Raw genomic sequence first — 8,360 nt, forward strand, 5'->3', positions numbered from 1 at the left:
TAATCAATAAAATTGTTTGGCACATTGGTTAATAAAGAAATTTGTTGAGGAGGGGTCGAGTGGTCAAACCCTGCCCCTCCCATTTTAATATATATATATATATATATATATATATATATATATATATATATATATATATATATATATATATATATATATATATATAACAACAAACATTATTGTTAGGGGTCGTATCCGCATTGGGTGGCTTGCCCCCATAAGCTCCGTAATAAAAAATTGGCGCGTTTAAGTTGTACACATTAAATGGTATGAGGTACTGCGGTGGTGTCACATGGTTATACCGTGGGGGTCATTGCATATTGGTGTGTTATGATATCATATGGAGCCACCACGTGGGTAGGGCTAGCCCTCCCACCGGTCGTGGGTTCAACTCCCACTGGCTTTGGCCTTTAATATGATGGCAAATGTTTAGTGATGGGGTGTGGGCCGGGTCCACCGAAGGTGGCCCGCCCACCCCTTTACATTGTTTTAATGTATGAGGTTCAGTTAGAGGGTGGACCGGCGGGGGTCATGGCCCGTTGGTTCTTGAGTTTAGATGAGTTTGGCCTGCGAGGTTCATGGCATGTTGGTCTTTTATTAATTCAATTTTTTTAATATGGTTTGGGGTGGTAGGGGTGGTGGCCTACCACCTCACATATATTTTATTTTTATTTTTATTTAAAAGAGGGGTAATTTTCAAATCTTTAGAAAATAAAGTATATTGGGAAAATTAATGAGGCCACAATTTCGACTGATTTCGGGAGCTAGGTTTCATCCCCTAGGATCGATCAAATTGTGGGACACTTAAACCTAGCCCACAACCCAACTTTGACCAAAACCTTGATTGGCTCGTTCTCCATCATACAAGCTCGAATTGACGAACCGTTCACACTGCCGTGATCAGGATGACGAGATCTTCGCTCTGGTCCTGGTTCAAAATCATTCTAATGACTTTGATTTTTGAGCTTCCATAAGCCCTCTTTGTCCTATGTGTGTCTCTGAAGCCACCTAGATCAACTTGCAATGAAATACTTCTAAAGACAGTTTAACCATGAATCTATAAAACTAATCTAAGCATAAAGATACAAGAAGAGGAGCCTTTGCTGCTAGAGTTGGGCCCTAACTCATAAGCCCTCTGAGTTAACTCAGTACTGAATCAAGACAAAGCTCATTCTTATTACCAAAACATAAAATTACATCAAAGTCTTCCACAAGTCTGGAGCTCAAAAATAGCTAGAGTTTTACAACAGAAATTCAAATAATGAGGTTTTAGGCCTCTCTACTTATACAACTAAAGTCCTCAACGACTTCCTTAAATTTAAGGAGGCTCGGTTCTCAAACTTGAGATGAACTAACTCTTTGTCTATCACTTGCTCGACTGCCTTCTTATCTTCATGACTTGGCTCCTTGCACTCCGAGCTAGTGTGATTAATGGAGGAGAATTTGATTGGGGGAGGAGTAAATGAGGAGGATTTACCTCCTACAATCTCTCTCCCTTGTCCCATTCGAGTTTCAAACCTTAGTCTTGCCAAAATTCCTTGATTTTCTCTTCCAAACCTGCATTCAATGCATATTAGTCCACTAGGCATAATATCTCACTTTAAATAATCTCATTAAAAAAATATAATCAAAACATGTAATAATTTGTGAGAAGAGTTAGTTTGACTAACCTAGGAGGTGAATTAAGGCCCATATAATTACCCAATGATGAGGCTCATCAATGTCCCATTAATGTGGCCATACCATTTGCAGCCACTCAGGAATATTTAGCTCACGTCCAGTTCGAAGCTGATAAGGATAACAACTTCATTAAGTACATTTAACACATCCACTAGTAGGTCCATGATATATTGGACATAGCCAATGCTAAGTACAAATAACAACATGATCAACATCAAGTTTCACACAAGTTCCATATGGGTGACAAATTTTGGCTATATTTGTAGAAGGAGTGCTTCGTTGGACCCCACCGCAAGCTTCGCCCATTCCGTTATGGGACATACACCATCACCAAGGCTACTAGTGAAAATGCCTTTGAGCTTAGCATCCCACTATTCCTTGGTTTTCACTTAGTGTTTAATATCGACCACCTTCGGCCATAATTTCCACCATTGTTGTACACATTCGACATTGTAAAACAACTCACACCAATAGAGCTCAACCTAGACTGCATGGAATAAGCCATAATTGGTTAGCTCATGGTTATGTAGATCAACAACACTCGCCAACAGAGGATACAACTATACCGAATTTTCAAAGCATGCCAACTCCTTCACTAGGGCAAGTGGTTCACCACGGACCAGGTTCAACAGAAATTTCCTCACCTCATCGAGGCTCTGCATGCAATTGGGACCTGTTATCTCAAAATCAAGCCCTAGAAGGCTGCAACCCAGGAAGACTTCAAGTAACTATTTCACACCAATCTTTTGACTAAGGCTTAGCCTCCTTAGCCTGAGAGGGCTCTCTCAAAGGATTATTGATTTTGACTATTAATAAGATGGCTAACTCTTGTGGAATAACAACATAGAGAAATATAAAGGCTGGATAAACATTACATAAGTTTCCATTGGGCCTATGGAGTCAAACATACTACAGCAAACAATGATGATGCCTTACATAGAAGTCAAGGCATTTAGCATTTGGATGTTCAGAATACCACTTATATAAAACCACAGTTTACAAAGACATACATGAAGTCAGAGCATGATCAATGAATTCTGAGTGATTATGCATTTGTACAACTGTAAAAGAACACTAAAGAAAATATACCATCACACATTCTGAACAAGAAAATACCTTATGAATCCTGAGAAGTAAAACAGTCACTTATATTACTGAACTCTGTTTTTTACATAAGCCAAAACAGTCCTCTGTTTTATAAAATATCCAACCCTCATTACATCACTGTCTTAGCTATATATAGAATTCTTATTCTACCTAATTCGAGATTCCTCCTCCAGCATGAGGGGAATTCGATAACTACTTTTGATGACACCTATCTGCTATTCAACTAACTATTAAATACAATAAAGTGCTAACTGGAGTTTTAAAGAGTTCTAATTTGACTATGACTCTAACTCTATCTTCCACGTAGAATGATTCCTCCTTGTTCTTTGACACCTGGTCTTATTTCAGTTTGGCTGAGCTGGCTGAGATGAGTATTTAATGCTCCATGTTGACCTTGGATGCTGAATGCTTTAACTGCTCAGTGATGTTAGGAGATATCCCTTGCTTTTCGGTTCCAGTCTTCCATAACTTGTTCGAATATACAGCAGCATGTCTTCTAGCCCTTTAATAACCCAAAAATATAGAACACTACCATGTTCCTGATGTGTTGGCCACCCTTTTCATCTGTGAAGACAACACCTTTCTTTGCTGCTTTGTCAATCATAATTTATCGATTTAATTGTAACATGCAGCTACAGCAGTTTCGTAGCGCGCTACAAAACTGCTGTGTAACTTCAAAAACACAGTCTTCCTTTAATAGCTAAATGATCGCCATTGTTCATGGCTTAAGCACCTTACTCCCTTGATCCCTTTGACAGGATTTGCTTGCAACTTTTTAAGAAACAGATATTGCTCCTAAGGACACCATTGACTGTAAATGAGCATGATAATTGGCCTCAACTTTTCTGCACAGCGTTTAACAACATTTACAGCTAGTTCAAGGGCAGCTGGTGAAGCTTTTCCCACAATCTTCTAATGGCCACATGATCAGATAAATCTATCCCTGTGTCTTCAAGATATTTTTTCTGCTTTTCGTTGGTTATGACATTCTTTGAGGTTAGGAATACCAGAACAGCTGGAGCTATCTTTTAAAGCCTCATCTAGAAACCTTAACCATACAGAAAGTTCACAGACTTCATTTTTCATGAGTCGGTAATGTTCATCAAGCCAACCTCGAATTGGCTCCTCTTCACTTTCAGCAATAATCTCACGGATACTAAACTTAACAACACCAACCTTTAGCAGTCCACTATTTGAATGCTTTGATCTTTTTGCTTGAGAAGGATAATGATTGTTTTTCTTTAGCAGCCATAACTAGTTTCAGGCCTTGGAGCATATCTTCAACGGCATCCTCTATTGCACATAATTGTAACTAGTCTTCATTTCCGAAATGTAGTGATAAGCATTTGTAAATGACTCATTTAGCAACTAGAATGATATTTGTTCAATCTCCTTGGGCTTTGGATTCGCCTTCCTGAATGTTCTTTTAAAGGTCTATAAGATGCATTCATCTCTGCAATTATATGTCCAATATGATGGTAACAGCCTCTTGAGAATAATACGCATGCATAACAAGGCTGTGAGTATCAACAAAATCCTTTGAATACCTGCCACACACAATGCAACTTAGAAAATCGGACTTCCCCTGCCTCTGGTATTTTTAGTTTGACAGAGTCATCATGTTGATATGTGATGTCAACAGAGTCTGATGGGTCTAATCTCAAAGGAGATGTAGGAAGAGGTCGAGTAATTGGATCTGGAACCTTGACTCCATGTTTTTCACACCAACTGACAATCAGACCTTTGATACAGTAGTTAGGAGTAATGGAAAGATATGACAATTTTTTGCTGAGATTTTGGGCATGTATCGTGGTTCTCACTAAACCACTTCTCTATACACGCTCGTTCATATGTTTGGCCAGATGCAATGACTACAGGATCAGACATTAGCTGCAAGGAAATTGGACATCTATATTCCTCAGGAGGTACTGGTGCACCCCCTGAACTGCTATTGGTTTCTTTAGCAGCTAAGTTAAATGACCAATGTCTGGATCCATACTGGTCATCTTTCCTTTCCACACTTAATTCACTTGCAATTTCTCTACCTGATTCCAAACATGGATCTGAATTCCGAGAACCATTATCTAGAGAAATATAGCTGACCTTGGCATACTTTCTTAGAATATTTAGGAGGTAAGCAACAATAGAAACCTTCTTCTGATCTCCCTCAGCCTGGGCTTTATTAAGCAGCTTCTTTAGAGCTCTTCTCTCTGTTAACACAGCTTTTGGAGATATTATGCCTAACCTATTAGCTACCTGATGGAAAACCTCTAGTTGTGATGTATCATCCCAACTGCCAGAACTATGCTGCAGCAGTGCAATAATATCAATACCAATTTCCATCTCCGATGATTCTAATGCAAATGTCATCTCTTCGAGCTCTTCAACAATTTCAGCTATGTAGCCCGTTGGTCATTATTTTGAATTTCATTCACCAAGGATACCAGAGACCTTGCATGAGGAGTGACATCAACATGCTTTATCTCCTTCGGAAAAGAACAGTTATCACACATTCCATTGCATTCCTGTAATGACTCCCCAAAGTGACCAAAAAATGCTACGCGGCGGCACCTACTCTTTGACTGACAAAAACGAGCAATAGCATAAAGATTTTCCAAGCCAGCATGCTCATGGAAGACCATCGAACTCTGTCGAGGAAGATCAGCTGGCCTGAAGTATAGTAAACAATGTGATGGAAGGCCATCACGACCTGCTCGGCCGCTTTCCTGATAATATGTTTCCAATGATTTGCTAAGACTGTGGTGAATGACAAATCTAACATCTGGCTTGTTAATACCCATGCCAAATGCAACCGTGCCTACTATAACTTGTAACTTGTTTGTATTCCAACGAAGATGAACACTTTCACGAGCCTTAACATCCATATCCGCATGATAATGCTCCGCCGATATACCACGTTGCCGCAATTCCTTAGCAACCTGTTCACATTCTCATCTTTGAGCCCACTGATTATAGGCGGTTTCATTTCCAGCAAGCGCAATCCAGCTCCTAGGGCCCCAAACTCTGAACCGATATGATGCCAAGCACATCTTCACACATATTACAAACCAGAATGCCAACCATATGCGCGGGGATTTCATATTATAACCCATTTCTAACTCGATGAGAAACCTCGGTTGGATTTCTGACAAGAAAATCAAGGAAAAAGAGAAGTGAATAGTAGAGCAAGCTCAATATGAAACTTTCCAAATGGTACCAGTGCCAGAAATGAGAAATGCTAGAACGAAACATGTGATATTTGCTGCCCTCAATGAGTTGCCCATCTTTTGGATTCTGCAAAGAATTTTGTAGCTCACTTGGCTGGATGCGCAAGTGCTTCTTCCAAGAAAAGAGTGTTTCCATATAAACCTAATGAAACAGAATTTGCTGGGGTACCAGAAACCTCATAAGTTGTAGCCCCTTTGATGCCAACAGAGCCTGCACGTGTCAAGACCGACATGTAAGACCTTACACATGCTTTTCCCGTAAAATTCTTGCAGAAAATATGACAGTTGGTGTGAGATGTGCTATGGATCAGCATGAATTTCTCATTTCGTAGCACAGTTAGTGCAAAGTCGGTGTTTTTCGCTACGAAATCACCTAAACCGAGGTTTCTGCGTTATGAACTTTGAAATAGGATTGGCATGTGGAGCTTAGGTGCGGTGTGAGACCAGTGATGGACTATAACAGAGAATTGACCCAAACAATCGAACTGATGTGAAAACTTTAAAAATTTTTCTTGAGTGATAACAGGACCATTGTTTCCTAAGGGGGGAGAATTTAGCTAGATGGATATTGGTGTCCACTCGCCTATTCCACCTAGACATCCAATCGGTTTCATCTGTTTCCTTGTTTATTTCAACATTTACTATTTTTAGCAATTTTTTGGGTCCTGATCTTCCATGGCAGTTTTAACCCTCCTAAACGACATTTTTTTAGGTCTGCTACAAGCTGATAGCCATAAGAAAGGGACTATTGTAAATCCTATAGTCCCCAAGGAGGCATTTCTAACAAGGTATCATACGTGCAAAACAGAGATAATATGACCAAGTTATGATCCCGAGAAGTTGGCTGCCGAACTAACCCAATGGGGCCCACAAACTCTTGGTGTTACATCTCCTGGGTTCGGGTTTTGTTTGTTTATGGTTTTCTCTTGTTTTTCAATAACAAATAGGCCCTTCAACCTCAATGTAACATAGTTTGAAGGCATGTAACTGTCACATCTCTTCTCATAGATAAGCTACCATCACCCAAGTTAGTTTATTTCCATCATGTTTGTAAGCATATTTCAGTATTATGAGATTAATGAAATGAAATGTTATTTCTATTGCATCTCTATATTTATGTTTATATCTATAATTTGTTGCATTCCTATTTAAGTTCCGATCAGTGGTATCAGAGCAATTTGCTTGTTCTCTATTTTTCTTTGTATGTCCCCAACGAGTTCAAGGTATAAGGAGTTAGGGCTTGATTTGGTTGAACCTTTGCAAGACCAGTATCGTAATCCCCAATGACCTCCTATGGCGGAAGAAAAGAAATATGAAGGTGTAGGAGATACTTTCAAAATATTTCTTAAGGAAGCACACGAGCGACAGAGGAACTTGATGATGGATAATTTTTCTTAGATCCTTCGACAACTACCCACAAGCAATGCATCTTCATCTAGCAGCCACTTTGGAGGCCCCACTCCTTTTAAGGTAGAAGTTAACTTTGATATTCCCATATTTGAGGACCAAATATATGCAGATGCCATAGATAAATGGTTGAGTCTGTTGGACGGATAGTTTTTAGTTTATGATTATTCCAATAGGGAAAATATTACTTTTTCACTTCACAAAGCTACCCCACACGTCAAAGACTAGTGGGAAAACCACTGTGAACAAAAGGACGAGAATGAATCATCACTGTTTTCAGCCACACCCACTTGGGATTATTTTTTAGACGCCATCAATGAACAATATTAACTTGTGAGGAGGTATGGAGATAAATACATAAAATGGACCATTCTACGGTAGGGAAGGGACCAAGATGTGATGGAGTTCACAAATGTTTTCCATACCCTCCACACAAAGTTGGGTATCAAAGATTCTGAGTGAGCTTTGGCACTCAAGTACCACAACTATCTACACAAGTACATCTAGGATGAGATGGAGTTCCTGGACATCTCCTCGCTCGATACTTCATATTGACATGCTGTTAAGATTGAGCAGAAGTTTAAAAAGAAGAAGCGAGACTTTGGATCTGCAAATTTGAAGCAAGGACAACGTGCCCCCAAACCATTGAATAATGACAAAATCCAAGGCTCGACGACCCAAGACAACCCGCTGAACCCGCAAGAAAAGAAAAACACCACGTAGCCAAAGAAGGACATGGGAAAATGGTATGAGTTCCACTGATGCACTATTATTCCACCTGGGACACATCTATGTTCCTTCAAGCGAGCATGCCAAGATGATTTGGGAGGTGCACCATAGTCAGGTTGTTGGACATTTCAAAGTAGAGAAAACAATGGCGGTAATGTAGAAGTATGTTTATTGGCCGAAACTTCATCGGGATGTTGGGAAGTACATTAG

The 8,360-nt window shown here is 39.7% G+C and overlaps 1 pseudogene; it reads right to left on the minus strand.

The window, feature by feature from the left end:
• Nucleotides 1–4,542: 4,542 nt before the first annotated feature.
• On the minus strand, nt 4,543–5,157 carry LOC149184109 (U-box domain-containing protein 7 pseudogene; annotated as a pseudogene).
• Between the last annotated feature and the right edge of the window lie 3,203 nt (nt 5,158–8,360).

This window comes from Pinus tabuliformis, chromosome 3_2, assembly GCF_031772625.1.
Source record: "Pinus tabuliformis cultivar Carrire ecotype Pingquan chromosome 3_2, CPIR1, whole genome shotgun sequence".
NCBI lineage: Eukaryota > Viridiplantae > Streptophyta > Pinopsida > Pinales > Pinaceae > Pinus > Pinus tabuliformis.